At 27.7% G+C, this 20884-nt stretch overlaps 1 long non-coding RNA gene across 1 annotated transcript; it reads right to left on the minus strand.

The window, feature by feature from the left end:
- Window positions 1-12755: 12755 nt before the first annotated feature.
- On the minus strand, window positions 12756-19836 carry LOC112687067. The gene is made up of 3 exons (XR_003148937.1): window positions 19542-19836; window positions 18424-18544; window positions 12756-14809 (listed from the first exon to the last, which is right to left on the minus strand). It is a non-coding gene; the product is annotated as an uncharacterized LOC112687067 (long non-coding RNA).
- Window positions 19837-20884: the final 1048 nt, after the last annotated feature.

Raw genomic sequence — 20884 nt, forward strand, 5'->3', positions numbered from 1 at the left:
ATACTTCTACAATATCAGTATTTCGATGATATCGATTCAGTGAAAGACATATATGTATCATATGTACATATATGCATACATTTTAAACTTTCATTATACTACCTTAGATCATTTCTACTTTGTAGTAAGCTCCAAATGGTTATCTAATCAGAAATAAATGTAGCTAAAATAATTTTTATGTACACTACTTAATATAAAATATTGCAAAATTAGTATAGACATTAATTGTATACATTTATTGCATTATTTACCTACGATTATTGTACCGTGGATTAATATTAAATTAATCTGTATTTTATAAAGCTAATGAGTATAAATAATGTATTTATAATTGTAGAGTTAGTAATAAAATACTAATTATAGATACAGGAAATTATTTACTTTACTGGAATTCAGTCAAAAATGATTATTTTTGATTAACGATTAAAAGTAAACAAAAGTTTAATATTTATGATTATAAAATATAATAAAATAATTAATTTGGTCTATCATGGGATTTTTTTGTTTTGTTTAAATAATACTAAAAATAATAAAGTTCCGTTTATTGTTACAAAAAATGTCTTATTTCTCTAACCTGTTGGTTAATCAAAATAAATAAATAACAAATGTTAAAAAAAGTTTTTCATATAAAAAAGAGACGGTTAAAGTTATGATAAATCATATATTAATTAAAAACAATTTTCATCGAAACTCGTACTACTATAATACGTTCATAGGGTAATTTTTAAATTTTAAATGCCCATCAAAATAAATTTTGTGGTTATTTTAAAAGGTTTATAAAAATATTTAAAATTATTAATATATTAATATAAATTAAAAATATTAAAATATTTTAAATTATTAATTATTAATGGTCTTGAATTATATTTAAATTCATAAAACCATAAATCATTGTAAAAGAAAAATATTATAATTAAGAAAAATACAAAATAAAATAGAAAAACTTAAAATTTAAAATTTAAACTAAGTCCACAAATCGTTAGTATTTATTAAAAATGTATATAAAATAAAAATTATCAATTCACTTGATAACATATAAATTATATATGTATACAGGCAATATTAGTGAGAAAATATGTAATTTTCAATCATTTATAGGCAAATATATAGCTTATAGATTTAGACAAAAGAAAGATATCAACGATTTTTTAATTTTTTTAATTGCATATTATAAATTTCTACATTTTTTTTATTTTAAAATTCAAATAGGTTTATGGATTTTTTGATTAGTATTTCTTATAAATATGTACCACAGCTCGGAAATATAATAAAACTTGTTTTATTTTCCTTGAAAACTATTAATAAAATCATCCCATTATTTGTTGCCCGAGATTAGCAAAGCTTCGTTTAGTTCGCTTACGTCTACGTCATCTTATCATTGGTCTTCTTCTACCATTATTGGATGTTCGCAAGAAACACATTTTCTATACATTTACGGCTAAAATAGTTTTCATATAACTTGGAGTAGGTACATAAATGATTAACATTATTAAAACTGACAGTTTAAAATAATATATTCATTAATAATTCAGAATATGTAATTATGTAAGATTATTTAAAAAGTGTACGAATTGATAATACAATAATTTAAAATTCATAAATCCTCATAATGTTTAGTTCCTAGAGATTTGATATTTAAATCAATACAAAGATTAGTACCTTTTTTTATCATTAAATTTAGAAATATGTGGACATTTAAATAAATTAGTATCTGTAGTACAGAATTGGTGTCAAGAATTGTACTTAAGATTATACTAATAATATTGGAAATGTCCAATTAATTGTTTTGTCTATTATACATTATATTATGTTACAGTAATCTTAGATAAATTTGCAGGGTATACAAGTATACCATAGCAATTTATATTTCCAATCATTTGGACTTACATTTATTTATTTCCTTAACCAGTGGTGTATACATAACTTTTGTATGTGGGGGGGATAATTTGCTAACAAATCATTATTTTTATTTTATCATTATTTTTTTTTATGTCTCTAACGTCCTCATACTTAGATCATTATTTTACAACATTTAAAAAAAGGCCTAGGGGATATCTGACTCCCACATCCCCCCTTATATACGCCACTGTCCTTAACAGTACTTACTTGTAATGGAAAATTAATCATTAACGATATTTATAATAAAACGAACAAGGCGATCATTTATTGATATTTAAGTTTTTCTCTTTGTTTTAAAAGGGTGTTTATTATTTTTTTTATTTTTTTTCGGAAGTCATGTATTATAGAAATCGTCAAGACGTAAAATAAATAATACGTATTTATTATTTATACTATAAATATTATTTATCAATACGTTTTAAAGCTGCACGTATGTAATATCTGTTATTGGAGTGGGTGCGTTTACGTAATAATATTAATTCAAACTTATGATGTGCTCATAAGTTAATAATAATGAATTGCATGTATTGAAAATAATTCGTGAAAACTTTTTGTGTTCGATAAAAGGAAAGGTTAAAATTAATTATTATTAGAACTTAAAGTTCGTTTGACTTGAAAAAAATATTTTCAATTAAGTTCAGTTAAAATTGTAAAGAATGAAAATGTATTTATGCAGATTTTGATGTCGAACAATTAACTAAGGATCATTTAAACAGTAATTTATCATTGTAGGTTTGTTTAAATTTATATTTTATTGAAATAATATTAATATTGTAAATAATGATATAGTTTCTATTATGAACTGATGATAATTATTATACTGACTGGAACACTGTTTAAACGTATACGTTACTTAACAATAATGTCCTTTTCGCCATCATTTACGATATGAAATGTGTCCCAGAAAAATGTCACCTATAGTAGTGCGTTATCGTCGCATTTAAACTACACGAGCAACAGAAACAACTAAACTATGTATGTGTAGTGTTATTATTATTATGTGAAAACTATAAATTACATCAGACTGATGTTGACGCGCAAAACAGAAAATATTTAAATTTTTTATCGAATTCTCGTCACCGTCGTCGCCGTCGGGGAAAAGGATTCCAAGTGCGCAGTTCACAAGATAAAGGACATTATCTTGAGCCATCCGGTATGTGTGTGCACTGCTACGTCTGTGCAGTATATAGTACTATTATATCTGTACGTGTGTGGTGTTTGCATGCGGACAAAGAACATGTGTGCCGTTTGCGACGGCGGCGACGGGTCCTTTAGCGATAACGAGGTGAACAAACAAGTACGACGAAAAAATAAATAAATATAATAATAATAATAATAATAATAATTATATTTATTATAAACCTAAATTCTCATCATCATCATCATCATTGTGGGAGGCCGAAATGCGCGAACGGTTGCTTTTATCACGCCCATGTCTTTCCGAATACGATAGCGCGTAATCAATATAATAATAATAATATTATGTATACATAATATACGTGTCAGGATATGATGGTTTTTTTCCTTTTCGACCATGGTAATCTTTGTGGCCCGTTCATATTACACTGTTTATAAGTAGTTGACGTTTGATAGCTGCAACGTTTATTTACATTATAGATATAATATAATACTATAAATACTTTTGGTGAATTGTCTCCGAGACCCAACACGCGTTTTTAAAATTTAATTTTCAAAATGCGTTCCCGAGATGATTTACATATACTATCTATACAAATAAAACGACCCGAAGAACTATCATGTTACTCAAAAAAACGGACACACATGGTGTTTATGTCTTGTTTTGAACTTTTATCAACTTAGGACCACACCCTAAAAATAAAAAAAAACTGCACAATCTAATTAGTCCACTAATACCACACCCATTCTCGAGGGAAAATATTCGTCTTATCTTAACGTAGTCATTCTAATGACGCTTTGACGACATACTGTGTGTATGTGTATGTGGTGGATATTAATGAGACATAATTCATAATCGGACGTTTATACGAAGCGTGATGTCTGTAAAATATTTTAATATTTTATAATTGTGAATACGCCTCATAAAACGTATATTTACTTAAGAAATAAAATAATAAATTTTTCATATTCACAATAATTACAGTTAGCAAACACATAATTCACAAATTTAAATTCATAAAGTTGTAACATTTTTAATTCTTTTTTTTTTTTTATTTAAGTTTTTAGCAAAATAAAACATTATATGTGCACATGTTACCGATTTGATATTTATTATAAACGTGTTTTCTTAAAAAAATCAAACTCCTTATAATAATTTAATTACTAATTAAATATTAAAGGAATATAGTAAATATGTTTGAATTTTGTAGATTTCTGATACTGAAAAGACGCTTTTTTAAACGTAAAAGCCATTTTATTTCTTAAATTGAATTCTTATAATACTGACCTTCGAGTCTATTTTAGAAGCCGTTATGTACCGGACACCCAGTGGCGTTAACAAGAAATAGCAATTTTAAACGGGATCTATTGCGCCCCGGCGTGAAGACAAAAAGGAAAACCGTATTAAAGGCGTACTGGAATCGTTATTATACGACCAACTAACACCTTAACCCCATTGGTGATTCACAGAGAAATCAATAAGAAAACACTCCACACTTAACGGCAAACGCATTACTAACGATCGTTTTCAATATTAAATGACGTCGTATTTATCATATAATAATATTAACAGTGTTTTTATATTAATTTATTTTTGGATAGAGATGACAAAAGAAAACAGAAAAATGATTTCTGTTGCATGAAATTATGTTCGAGTATGAACGTTGGCCTAAAATATGTATGTCGTTAGACAAGTAGATAATTATTTTTGGTGTACCGGATATTGGGTTCTCAATAAAACGGATTTTCGGGCTGCACCTGTAACAATATAGTCTGCATATATATATATATATATATGTCCTCTTATATTTATTCCACTGTCATTTTACTATAGGGATATCGTGAACTGAAGCGGGTTCTTCAATAACTCATGAAGGGTGATTTAAGACCGCAGTGAAGACTATATGTAAGCTACTCAAAATTTAAAAATCAACAAGAGAAATAATAACAATGCGTTGACAGATTATAAATGATTTTAATACGTTTCTAACGCATCTTACTTCCAAAAAAAAAATAAAAATATAACTGACATATACGATTACTTTGTGTTTTGTTGTTTCACTGTATTATAATCTTATTATTATAATACATGTGTGATTAAACGTCAATGATTTAATTTTTTTTTTAATCAAGAATTGAAAAGATACAGATTTTGTTGTTTTTAATAATTGTTGACATAAAATAATAATAATAATAATAATAATCAGTGATTTTAGTCTTCAGGATATAGATAACTGTATTAACTTAATAAATTTTTATTGAGTATTGATTTTAAAATGTTTTATTAACTCTAAAATTGGGTAATGATGTATATAATGTTACACATAGTATTGTTTTTATATTTTGTACTTAGTCAGATCATAGTTGATAGATCCCGAGTAATCAGAATTCAGAATACATAATAATTTATAATTACGATAATACTCATTACGACTAATGATCGTGATACTAGGTTATATCGATTATTGTAGCGATGATTCAGTTCATGCAAATCAATAACAGGATAAAAATAAAAATAATGTATATTTTATTTTATATTTTAGATATATTTCTGTGTATAAAAATAAAAAAAATTTAGCAAATATACTTTGATGTAATCCGTATCTTTTTTTTATTCAGTTCTAGTGATTAATAATAAAACTAACAGAATATGGTAAAATATACATTTTAGATTAATGAATTTTTTTTTTCGTTAAAACAAATATATGTTTATAATTAATTATTATTACTATAAACGATGACTTTTAAAATTACTCTATATACACCTAGTAATATAATATGCATTTCGCGTTCTTAGGACAATAGTGCTTCCCCTTCTTGTACACGATGACACCCCAAGTCCATAAAACCCAACGCTGGCCCACATAGCATTAAGGTAATTTGGTGAACGGTTATCACGTTTGGCGATCACATTACCACATGTCAGGCGATGATTAATAATTCAATAAAACCATAATAACAACGTCACCGGTTTTCTTTGTCAAATAAACATGATGTTTTGGTATTTTCGAACCAAAGTATTTTATACAAATCGGGTATTGTATAAAACTATAAAGTCATGTAGAGTATTCAAATTACTACTTACATTATTTATTAAGTTACAACTACCGCAGTAATAACTTTATTGGTCTACAGTTTTCTTAAAGTTGTGAATATTTCATTAAAAATGCATACTTGAATATTAAACATATCTGTTCTTGAAGTACGAAATTTTAAAATACTAATAGAATTTAAAATATTCATAAGATAAAATGTGATGGCATAATAATTTTGTTTTTTTTTCCATGGAGGTTATTTCTAAGTTTACCTCAGCATTATTATTATTTTTATTGTGAAAGAAGTTAATAACAGAATAAATGATTAATGTCAATATAGTAACCACGTAATTTTTAAGCGACAGATTTTTTTATATAAAAGCTAGAGGAAAAAAAAAATTAATAATAGAGCGGATAAAAGAAGAGCAGAAGATTGAAAGATTTGTGAGGAATTAAGCAGAATATTGCGGAAAATGAAAATTAAAGACTGATAAGGACGCATTGGTTTGATAAAGTTTTTTTATGTTGCTCATTGCTCATTAGTGTTTTTTTGATACATATAACGTGTAAAGTATTAATAGAAATATTTCAAAATAAATTTAGAATTTACTGCTCATTTAGAAATAATTATTAAGTAGTCTGATACACTATTTAATTTTTAATTTTTTTTTTTAAGTAAAATGTAAATAATTATCTTTTAGATCGAGTTCATATAGACCATATTGTTATAATATTTTAATAAAAGGAAATATAGAGATTGTAATTAAGTACACTAATATTATCCTATGACAATTGAAATTTTTTTTTCTAATTACGTTTTACTTTCTATTGTTATTTATTAAGCTTAATTTTTTTATAAATCATTAAGTAACTTTTATTAAAATTTGAATAATAGTAGTAAATTATTAGAACAATAGATAGTTTTTAATTTACATGTTAAATTATTTCAATTTTATTTTATTTTGAGCGATAATGAACAGAATTAACGATAGTTATTTCAATGGTTTCTCATGAATACAGTTGTATTAATATAATTGAAATATAATTATTATTTATTAATTTTATTTTTTAATACTTTTTATATAAATAATTTAAATTTGAAGTTTTCTGTTACGTATAATGTATGTGGACGATATTTGTATTATTTATATAATAAACCTTAAGTTACATAGTTGTAATATTTTCTTTTAAAGTTTTAAGAAGTTGAATACGAAGAACTCGTATCTAAAAAAAGTTTAGAATATGTTATACATTTAAATTTAAACTAAAAACTTTTTTTAAATCATACACTATAGAATAATACATATTGGCTAATTCTTTTTAATACATATGTTAATTTTTACTTTTTTCTCCTGCTGTTTAGTAAATAGTTTTTGATGCTTTGTCCGTTTATACCTAAAATAAAAAGTCAAACATAAAGTTAATTTAGACAAGGTTTACTAAAATGTAAAATGTGAACATGAAAAAACAATAATGACATTAAATTATAAAGGGATATTTTCATGTTGAAAAAACACATAATATACAATAAATATATTAATTATGCAGTTATATATGCATGTATGGTATAAATAATGTATTACACATTTGTATGTTATGTTAGTTACTATATTTATAATTTACCAGGGAAATTATTTTCGATATTAAATGATAAAATTTTAATTAATATAACAAATATTTCTACATATATGTTTGACATATGAAATATATTTAAATCAAAAAAATAACAGTTATTTAATATATAAGTTACTTATCATAGTGGATTATCATTAAGTAAGAAAACATTGTCTTGTTAATGTTACTTCTAATTTTGGAAATTTGTATCAAAGAGGAAAATAACTCAAAAATATTAAGATTACATGCATTATAAATTCATGAATAAATAATAGTAGATGAATAGCTATAAATATATATTTAGTATTATCTACACGTCATAAAAATGTGTGTATCTATAGGTCCAACAAAAACCGTGAGTTCCCGTTTTGTAGAAATGATTAAAACGTATAGTTTGTATTCGTTTATTATTATAATATGAACAGGAAGAACATTGTTGGTTTAATTGCCATTTTATTTCAATAATATAAAACACAAATAAAAGTAACTAACGACAAGTTACTCCTTTACGGATGATCGGACTAACAATACCATGACGACAGCGATCACTTGACCAAATCCATGCACGTTTTAATTTCGTATTGTAACCAGTCTCAGGATATCCTGAATCCGTACAGGAAACGCGAAAAACCACAAGTTCCTCCATTTTCAGATTGTCCCTAAGCAGCACTGTGAAATCCGGAATCAACCTCTGACCAAGAATAATTGCCCTAAGCGTATGAGCACACATTATATCTATACGTACACCTGACCGCAGGAGAAACGGCACACGGACGTATTTATTTACTGCTTCTACTACGATTATTATTATTATTTCATAGTTCTTGTACATACTATTGTGTAGGCTACAACTTAACGTATTGGCTCCAAGAGGGGAAGAGCATTTAGGTGTTATGGTCACGAAAGAATGGGTCACAAGTTTCCTTTTAGCCTAATTGAATTGGGTTGGACGACACAGCGAGTTTGAAAACGACACATGTAGTTCTTATCATTATTGCGTGTTTTTAGATAATTTCGAATTAATATAGCCATGATAGTGTTATTTCCGTTAATATATTGCGACACAGATATAAGTGGATGTATACTCTATTAAGTGGATTGATAATCAAGAAAATGCGTAAAAAAAAATCTCAGTATTAAAAATAAACTTAAATTTTTCATCATAATAGTAATTTAAAATTATCGGTTTTATGTGCATATATATATATATATATATATATTATTAAATCGGGTTATTATGTAAATTCAAAGTTTGAAAAAAATCATATACATATAAATTAGATTACTGACCGTACACCTAACGAAGCTTAAAACATTTTATTTTATTAATTACACAGCAAGATAAATTAAATTAAATAAAAATCATTACGCATGTGATTGAATATGGAATTGAGCTAATTATTTTTATCAAGGAATTTATATTTAGTTTTGAAATTTTCTATGCTAGTCATATACTAACGTACTAATAAATATTTACGAAACAACTAAAAATTAAGCGTTCAACGTGTGTATGTCAAAGAAAATTAGAGGTTAGGTTAATCTTTTTAAAGTGAGTTATTATAAATGACAAAGAAGAATAAAAAAATGTATTTAAAAAATATATACACTTATAATTTGTCATGATTTTCCATTTTAACATATTGATTACACAATTTTTTTTCCGATATCGAACAAATTTAGTTTTAGATGAAACAAAAATTATAATAAGCGTAATTTTCTTTTTAAGCTTAGATATTGAATAATTTATAATAGTTGATAATAATTTATTGCCTTATTTAATAACTAACAATACTTATTCATACCTACTCTAAATATTTAGTTACATATGACAATTTTAAATTCAATTGAAAATTATTTTTTGATATGTTTTATTAACAAATTATTTGGGTTTTAGAATCTTCAGATATTATAAGAAATTCAAATTTTATAAAAAATACTAATTATTGCTCATTTTCACTATAACAATGAAGATCTAAAATAATAAAATTGATCAAATATTATTGAATATTTTATTTCAGTTAAAAAATGTACCTACTTGATTTGATATCAATAATAAGTAAAAATAAAAATAATAGTATGTAATCAATAGTTATTTATATGCCTGCGATTGAATAATTTATTATATGAACTAAAACAATTGTCTTTATATTTTCTTTAAAAAATATTTTGTTATGTCACACATATAACTGTATTTTTTTTAGAAAAATTTTCGTTTATCAAAAAGTAGACGTAACATGTAATCATTACTCTTCAATATTATATTATCATGAATTATATTGTAAATTAATTCGTTTTATTTATAATTAACATTATTTTCAGATCAATAGAATTTGTTGACACATTTTGATAAAACTGCAAAGAAATTGTGAAAATAACGATTGTATACTGTATATTTGGCACGGCAGTTCAATATGTAGCATACATTTTAGTTAAAAATCTATATATTCGTAAAAATAGCGTATATTTCTATGATATTGTACTACTATTATTGAGCAACATGTAGTAGGTACATAACATGTACATAGGTAATGTGTAAATATACAAAACTCTCCCGCTAAAACTAACAAGTAAGTACTTACGTAGTTCGTTATTCGAACAAGAATTATTTACATATATACATAAAATAGTTTAAGCGTCTAGCCGGTGTTCAAACAAAGGGTGCTAAACAACAGCCTGTTTTCAGAAGTCGAAATGGAGAGTATATAATAACATAGGATCTGGAGTGATAATCGAAGTTTCGATCGATAGGGGGTTGTTGAGTATCCTTACTCGGTATCAAGCATCATTTACCGATTTATATACTATTGCGAACTATATATATAATGCAATTAATATATATATATATATATTTAAGATCTACATGGTTGATTAAAATTATAAATTATAAATAAGCTGTTAGATATATGATTATTCGTAATATGGTCGGATATACATTTGTGCAGCGGCGGTCGCGGACTTCTATAATATATGTAAAACATTTTACATATCTGGACATCATTGGCTAAATACAAAAGTTCGAATATTTGTATCGATCAACAACGGAATGTGTTCGGTGAAATTGTGTTCGACTGTTAGGAGAAAAAAACTAAAAACCGAATAAAGTACGAATTTTAGACAAGTACAGAGCGATTGATTAGGCGTGTTTTGAACGTGTTAAAAAAAATGTATATACGTATATATACATTTATAATATATTAAAAAAACCTCTATAGTTTTCGGCCATTGAAACGTTTCAAATTGTTTTTATTAAGCATGCAACATACATAGTAGTATCGTGGAGCAAGAGGAGGAGGAAATGAAAAGGGGCAGGATCGGACGCGGATCGGGTTAAAAGGCTGGGATGAGACCGGACATACACTAAAAAAAAATAAAATAAAAAGCCTCCCGGGTATTCGACCCGGCTAATATCCATGGCAACGAGCAGATTTTTTTTTAACCACTCCTTTTGACCGGCGACCCCAGCAGTACAATACACTACCACCGCCGCTACCGATGCAGCGTATACACTTTTCCCGAAAAAAGTCGTTTATACGTCGCGGCTGACGTTCCATTAAAACGAGAACGGAATATATATATAGGTACCTATATATATATATATAAAATATACAATAAAAAAAAAAACATATAAAAAGCAATGGAAATAAAATCGAATATCGAATTATATAATATATAAAAGCGGAAAAAGAGAAACGGAGGGGAATCGGCTTTTGATTACACATACATATACACACATGCATACTCACACTCACATGAAATATTACCTATGTTTAGGTATGACATTGCTGCACACCGTCGATACATTTTCCCTGATGTACGTATTTACATAATGGAGCGTACATCAGGATACGGAAAAAATAGTACTGAAAAAAATAAAAAAAATAACAAAACATCATCGAGTGCTTATAAAATAATTTAGAAATAAAACGTAATACAACCTATATTTTTGTGTGTAGTTATTATTCAGTAAAAGAAGACCTTTATATCCAAATATAAACATCAAATATTGACAAAACATTTTTAGCAGATTTAATTGATTAATTAAATAACTCAGCTAGAGTTATAATATAATATATTATACTTATAATAATATATATTACACTTATAATATAGTTATTATTATACCATAGCTTATAAAAATTGATTTGCTAAATTTAAGTTAAAATGTTGTTTGATTTTTTTTTAACTTTTGTAATAAAAAAATGAATACATTCGGATTTAACTAATGCAACAAGCACTATTATAATGATAAATATTTGTAAAAACGGTTAATTATTTAAACTTAAATTCTTACATATTTATAATTAAGTAAACAAACATTTTTGTATTTTGGTTTACTAAAAGAGCATATTAAAAATAAAATAACTGATGATAGAATATTAGCACTCTATATAATATTTAAAATATATAGCTAAATTGAATATTTTTACTCAAAACTTAACGCCACTACGTCAATTTCACTTGATTAACTCATTTTGATCATGTTCATGTAGCGAGCGTTGTGCAGGACACTACGATCGCTGACACATTAATTATTTAACGACGTAGCACGTTGTATGAAATCTTGAGACGTGGGTTGAGAGAGATAGGTAGGTGAATAAATTTAACACTGGTATATTAAACTTATAAACTTACTGTTTTTATTAATTTATCACAATAAATTAACAAACAGTTAAAAACACAAAAAATTAAAATAACAAGTTATTCTGGGCTAAGAATTATATACTCGCGGCGATGTGGCTGTAACAAAGTCCACGACGAGCAATAATTTATTTAACAGGGGAAATGATCAGTCTAACTACCTATCTACATCTGAATAATGCTAAATGCTCAACCCGTATTTATACAGGTTCCAATGACGTAAAAGTGGCCTAGTTCTAATATTACTTTATTTTGCCCTCTATTTAGCATTATTATGTAAAACCGTGAAACTACTTGTTGTTTTCACCTTTACCCTGGTTTTCCTGCGTACATGCGAATTTAATATATTATCTATTTTATACATATACTATTTTAATCTATTAAATAATCAAAATATTATTTTGATTATTAAATTTAGCTGGACCTTGGCGAATTTATTAATATGCGTAATAAGTTATTTTTGATTATTAAATATTGATTAATTAAATGCTGATTATAAAATACGCCTAGCCTTGGGCTTACTACATTCAGTAGCTTGCTTGAACTTACTAAAATAAATATTGTACGAACACCGAAGTATTGTCGAAGTAAGAGGTATGACATGACCAACGGCAATAATATGTTATATGTATTGTCAGCGGCGCGTGGTAACATTCAAGTTTCGATTAAATCGCTCGTCATCGGTAGCCAATTATTGTACGCACGCGTATAATGGACCGGATATAAGGTTTGCTTGATACGATGCACACTCGCGCCCGGTGCGCACGCGCTGTATTATAACACAATGTTCTATTCAAGACGCGGCGCGATCATCCCTTTCTTGGCCTTGGACGCAGCGATCCCCACCTGGCTGGACACGAGCTTCTCTGTAACGACATCATCGCGTTCGTTTCACACTTACGAGTATACATATTGATATTACACTGCATACAATGCGATCGAACTAAATAACTCTTGCACAGGGTCTTCTAGGAAATTTTAAACAATTATCTGCGACCATGGTTCATCGGAGAAAGTACGAAAAATATAACCATCTAACCCCGTTTCGTTGACAATTTGTTTAAATCGGACAACGCTCATTTTAGGAATGGATTACAGTGAACACCATTATCTTACGAGCATCGGTTTTGAGACGCGATATTTTTCCGACCATCTTAATGGGTTTGGCTAATGGCAAACATAGTGTTGATTATGTTCCCGACAACAAAAATGTACGAAACACATTTTTTTTTTTTTTATCCCTGTCAGAATCTTCCCATTTTACCGAACGACCCGGTTAGGCATTGGGTGCCTGTACTTGAGCACGCGCTCTGTATAACAATGTTCTGGTGTCATGGTCCGGGAGACAATATACGTTAGACGCACGCGTCGGAGCGACAGTAGCAGCAGCAGCAGCCGCCGCCGTCATAGTCGCTGAACACGCGGAAGACGTTTCGCGGTCTTACGATCTCCGGCCGTCACGCGACGGGGGACGCCGCCGCCGAAAGGAATAGGTTCTCCTTTCTTTCTCCGGCAATTACAACAGACGCGTGCAACAGTTATTATAATCATTATCATTCGCCCGGTGTAAGCGTACGTCTAGGGACCGCCGTATATTATACGCGTTCGGTTACGTTCTTTACACCGTGAATACATTATCGTATACGTATACGCGCGCATGTTACTACTGTACGGTGAACAGAAACAAGAGAAGAAACAGAGGAACAGTAAGAAGAAAAAAATAAATAAATTAACGAATATTACCGGTTATTTCCGAACGGTTAATTTTCGAAAAGAGGAGGGGGAGGGGAAATACTAATTTTCAATATGTATCCACAGTTCACTGCGTTGGGTTAGGTCAAATGCTGTACTCGAGTACAAATGTAATTCACTAGTATTTTATTTTGTTTGTATCCGTGTTAACAATGAAGCGTCCTAGGTGACCTAAATTTTTCTTATCGTAAACCATAGATTTAAATTTAATCGTGAAAAACAAATGGCTGTATGTAAGCTGCGACAAGAAAAATTATCAAAAGTAAAGAAATTTTTAGTATGTTAAAAAATGATGTAAGTAAAACTTAAAAATACAAATAGACTACCTTACTATTTTGTGCGCAAGACGCAATATAATCTAAATAATTAAACGATGTACGCATAGGTACATGTTACGTACTATATAGTATATATAATATCGTTGATATATAAAATAAATTGCCACAGCTTGTATAATGTTTCTTATCGGATTTGTCGCTGATTGTATAGTGTTAAATTTTTCTTAAGAGGTTAATTTTTCCGTAGTTCACCATCTCTCAAACAAATGTATTTACTTGTAACAGTTTTATATTCACAAGTTTATAATGAATTGTTAAGACTGCATCTCAGAAAATATTTTATCGTATTCTAAGTAAGATCTCTGCTGACCATTTAATATAAAATCGTTCACTCGATATTTGGACCTTCTATTGCATTCCGAAAGTAGCATTCAGTTTAAGATGTTTGTAATACACCTGTAAAATATAAAACAGTAGCATCAACATTTTGAGCCTATATTGAAGCAACATTCAACTGTAAAAATATAAATATACTTATATGTATAAGAAATAAGGAATTCGTTTTTGAAAAAAGAGCAGTTGAAGTTAGGCTAAATTATGTTTTAGTTATTTTGGATGTTATAATTTTTAAAAGTGTTATTGTAAAATTGAATTCAAAATTATTAAATTTTGGGTGACCAAGAAAGCATGTGCAAATTTAAATGTCACGAAATTTAGTCTATGGAACTATAAATAATAATAAAAAAAAAAAAAAAAATTAAACATAAATATACTTTAGATGTAATCATTATTAATTACATCAATAAATATTTAGTGTAGCTGGTCATAGTACATTTTCGGTAGTATACAAAAACATGGATCCGTTGAGATATATCGAACAGCCAATGCGTGAGTTTGTTTTTAGAATCAATTTACATAGGCACATAAATTCAAATCAGAGACAAAATCGCATAGGTAACCGTAGGATAATATTGCAGAGTGATCGACGAAATAGAGGTAGTATTATGATATCGTTATTTATTTCTTATATAAACATGGTATTCAGTTGATATCTTGTGCAGGAATTTCAAACAGTATATAAGAGTGCATATTATACTCGAGTATTTATCGAGATAACGGATTATATTATTAATGTTTTGATTTTAATAAATCATTCGGTTGATGGATAACGAAAGAAATACTTTGTGAATGACTTAAACACGTTTAACGTGCAATGTGCTTCTCAGATCGTTTAAAACAATATATATATACCAAGTATTATATGCGAGTTAATCCGTAGTACAATGGTACGGAAATATGTGTTTATACTGAGATGATATAATAATAATAATATAAATAATATAAATAATAATAATAATAATAATAATAATAATAATAACAATAGTAAAATAATAATAATAAAGAAAATCTATCGGCAACTACCTACGAATTCCGTGTGGAAATACAAGATACTAGAATTAGATAAGACGTATATCCGATTATATTGAAACTTTTTTTTTTGTGGTTAATTCATTTGTTAAGCCTTGTAATGGACAATATGCTAGTCAGTACACGCATATTGACGCGACAAGTGTTGGAAAAATCATAACAACCATAATAATTGTCTGAAAAATTATCGTAGTATAATCTACTTATTATAATATTAAAAACAAGTTGTTTGAATATACACTAACCGACGGAACAAAAACTATTGCAATAGGAATATAGATAAAGTCAATTATTGTTTTTATTTTTTAAGTGAAAAATAAATACTTAGTGATACCTTTAGTTTTATGTATTTAACTTTAATGTATGAGTATTCCAAGCATAAAATATGAAAATTAGTTTATGATTGATATTTATAGAATAAAATATTGTTGATTTTAAAAAATGTCATACAACTTATACGATGATTATTTATTTTACGTTAGTTTTATTAAGTCCTATTATAATTTAATTTTTTTTTCTAGTAGTTAAATTATATTAGTGTTGGGGCGTGTGATTCAGTGCGTTGGTTTAAAATGTGCCATGTGGTGTAATTTTATTGTGTACGCTATAAATACATAAACGAAAAATCTCTCATAAAATATTAAAACAGCGAGAACTGGGTTGAAAAAAAATTGAATAAGGTTAAATAAAATAACACAATGTATTTACGGTGTTTAAATTAGATTGTAAATCATAATAAACTATATAAATTAATAAAATACTGCGTTAACAATCATTTAAAAATCGAAAAACGAAAAAGTGGAGTCTAAGCTAAATAAACATAAATAAATTTTACTTTTTATAAAACATTAATTTATGTATGCTCAAGGTTTTAATTAAAATGTATTTAAAACTAAATTATGGACCTTCAAACAAATATTAGTCATTTAAAAAACAATAAGAATAAAATATATCAAATAAATATTTGTTTGTAATCAAATGTTTTGGTTTTATTAAAATTATATTATTATAGAAATTAGTTATTAGTTAATAAGTAAAATGTACAATTATATAATATATGATATAAAATAATTATTTATTAATAGTTATTTATAAGATTTAAATTTATTGAAAATGGTATAAAGAATTTACATTGTATATTAGCTCATTAATTCTAAGTGGAACTTGTACATATTGTGTATATATTATCCATTTATGTCAAACTAAAATAAATATTTTGTACATCGTTTTTTTATGAATTTAACAATAATAGGTAGTTAATAATATTAATGTTATCGATAAAATTATAGTGTATTCGCGTCGCGTACACGAATAGAACAATTTTGAAGGAATTACATTTCCAAAAAGGTAATTATTAATTAACCGAATTTATCTCTACCAAAAATAGCTTTATCATAATTATTACTACTTGGATAATTTTTGATCAAATATGGCTTATAATAATACCTGATGAATTAATTCAATTAAAAATTAACGACATTCATCAAAATGGTAAAATATAAATTAGCAATATTTAGAGCCGTAAAGCCGTTTTGATGTAGGTATTTAAATCTACTTGGATCGCGATAAATATTAATGAATGACCATGTATGAAAATTGCTAATTTGTATTAGTAAATATATTAATTGATCATTTCCCAAATCGTTACCATGATGTTTTAATTAAAGTTGGGATTGTTTCACATTAATATAGGATATCATGATATGTAGACTACGGTCTTATGCAGTAAATGAAGTTAGGCGGCTTGATGTATATGGGAAACGTTCAAATGATAAATTCAATGGCTCATAAAATATGAAAATATTAAGAACATATTATTGCATGTTTATCGCAAGATCGCACAATACACGTGGACACCTGTGACCTTATTATTAGGTTCTGTTTTTTTTATGTTATAGTTTTTTTCGGGACTTTTGCATGTGAACATCGGAAGTAGATATTATAACATGTGTGGACGTGTGTGTGTGTGTGTGTGTGTGTCTCATAGGAGGAACCGACACGCGATTTCCAACAGTAAAGGACATTAAGTTTCTACTGACACGGAGATTGTTATCACGACTTTGGCTGGTCAGTATAATATGTACTAATAATAACAAATCATAATGGACTTTATGTGATATCAAATGTATGTGTTATGCATGTGTATGTGTATTGTGTATCGTGCAAACGAAATATTGTAACGATGGTTATTATGATGTTATTATGAAAAGTATTAATAATTTATACTTACGTTCATGGACGTGGTGAATTATAATCTACAATCAAGGAAATTGTATGATATGGTAGATATACGAACCAATTATGGTGTTGAAGAAAAATATAATTCTAATATATGCGATTATACGGGAGGAAATATAGTTCAAATTTATTATTTTATTAGGAAATTATTATTTTTATTAATATTATATATGTGTGTGTGTGTGTGTGTCCAGATGGTCAATATTTTTATGAAAACAAGTGAATTATGTAATAATGAATACAGAATAAAATGTAATAAACTAAAATAGCCCGATAATTGTATCTGTTAATAAAACGAAATAATAAAAAATATGACAGAACCTATTTGAAATAATATGTTTCCAAATGTTATAAAAAGATTAAAAAAACCAAAACTAAGCTTTATATTTTTTATAACTACATACCATTGTGTTATATATGTATTTGGAATCCTAAACATTTGTTGAACTTTTATGCTCTTAAAAGTTGAAGTATATCATATATTCTGGATCATTCTGCATCACTTCTGCATTCATCTGCAATGTTCTGTAAATAAAAAACGGTGTTGTTTAATGTATTTAATTTTAATTGTTAGACAATATTACTTAAGTTAGTTATGTTCGAATAAGTATAATATTTAAACATACATTTTTTATTGTTAAATGCTAGAAAAATTAATTTAGCGAATAGGTATGTAGTCTTACTAATTAATTATAATAATATATACTGTATTAAAATCACATAGTAATTATGTACACATTTAATACATGGATGGAAATAACAATCACGTTTGGAGTTATTATTATCAAATACATTTATAAAAATTTGTAATAATTTATGATTTTGTTAATGTTTGCCAAGAAAAAAATTCTTATAATTTTTACGGTGTTGTTTATTTATTAAAAATTTATAATTATTTAAAAATGTATTTTTATAAATTTCAAATGTTTTTTAGCCTAAAATTTTAGTTTTTGTAGTGTATAACTTGATAAAAATTAAACTATTTATAAATGTTATTCATCATATTTGTACATTATGAAAATAGTTAACTTAAATTATTATTGTTTTAAATGTATTTATTTTGAAAAATGAAAAATGTACACTTTATACCCAAGTTTTAATTCAATCGAATACCATACATGCACACACACATATATATATATATATATATATATGTGTGTTTGAAGTATATTACAATTACATGCAGGTATTTTTATCTTTTTACTGTTTATTATTTTTTTTTAATTTAAAAAAAAATATTACTGATGTTTGAAAAATATAGGAAAAATTAATTAACCAAAATTCTACGATCAAAATTTAAGATTTATTATTAATTATTTTTATAATACAAATACATTTTATCATATGTATAAACATATCATAAATATATGCAGGTTTTGTGCATTCGACCGAGTGGGCAAATTAATTAAAAATTGTATCCGATAACATAATGCCTTAGGTGAAACGATGAATACTCAGAGGGTTTTTTTTCGTTGATTGCGTCCCATATACATATATAAATACACATATATACATTATGTACCTTAACATGAAATAAAATTTGACCGGAAGGGAATAAACCGAATAAAATCAATAGTGTTCGCAGGGCGACGGAGAAAAAAAAAACCAGGAACGTCGAACAATTCGTATCGCGTTTCTCGTTACTTATTACGCGTACTATATACACTACCATGTCACAAGCGAGCGTGGCACGGTACGCGCAGTTTCCGAAAAGACTGACTGACTCTCCGAACCATCGCCGTAGCAATAATGTAAACACCAATAAGGATACGAATAACAGTAACAATCATAATTTAACAACGACCGCGACTAGTCTTGCAAAGACACGACTGTGAGAAAAATGTGAATTCACTTTTGCATAACAACTATATAATATTACGTTGTAGCTGCGAGATGGTCTGCAGAGGAGCTGGAAAAAAAAACAATACTTAAACATAACACGTAGTCGCAAGCAGCAATAATAATATAGCATAAAAATACATGATCGCACGTCCCGTACCTGCTGCCCGTCGATCCCATGGGAATTTCCTGCAGGTAGCCTTTTGCCGCCTACGCCTGCGAGGGTGGTTTTGCAGCGGCTTCCGAGCTACCGTCTCTCTCGCACACCGCCGGCCCAACGACGCTCGCCTCCGACACGCGTATACCGTGCACGACGAGGCTGTTCCTCTCTCACTCGCTCCCTTCGTTTACGCTTCATCCTCGTCGCCGAACCGGAAACTGGTTTCCAGCAGCACTTGTCTCGGTCCACGTCGTGTCTCTTTTCTTGGCCGTTTTCTGCATAAAATTAACGCTGATCAGACCGATCGCTACGACTTTCCCACACTTTGCACACACACACCATATATTGCACATGCCAGACCGACGACTGTCAACATACGCTGTGCGATGGACGGGTAGGTCCTTTTAGTAGGACGCGTTTAGTCTTTTCTATCGTTTTCCACGGCCAACACCGTCGCTGTCGCCGTGTCTGGTGAGTACGTGTAGTTAAGTACCACGCGGTTTAAAATCAATTAATCGATGTGTGGTTGATTACTCGACGTAACGATAGATAATAAAAATGTATAGTGCTTTAATGTTAATGAAAAAAGATTGTTCTAATTCGGGTAGGTAGTAATAATTTAACTATCGTACGATGCATGTCTAGAAATATAGTTCCAATCAGATGATTATACATTTATAATAAATAATTATGTGTGTATATGCAATTGAATGGTTTGGTTAAATTATTTAATTGAACAATTGATCTAGATTTCAATAGATATGTATTTAAATTTTAATACTGATCATTTTCTTTAAAACAATTTTTAAAATTAAATTAATTTTGAAATCCAAAAAGTTTTTCAAATTATGATAAATTTAAACTTA

Source organism: Sipha flava, unplaced genomic scaffold (genome assembly GCF_003268045.1).
Source record: "Sipha flava isolate LNK unplaced genomic scaffold, YSA_version1 32_pilon_pilon, whole genome shotgun sequence".
In the NCBI taxonomy this organism is placed as follows: domain Eukaryota; kingdom Metazoa; phylum Arthropoda; class Insecta; order Hemiptera; family Aphididae; genus Sipha; species Sipha flava.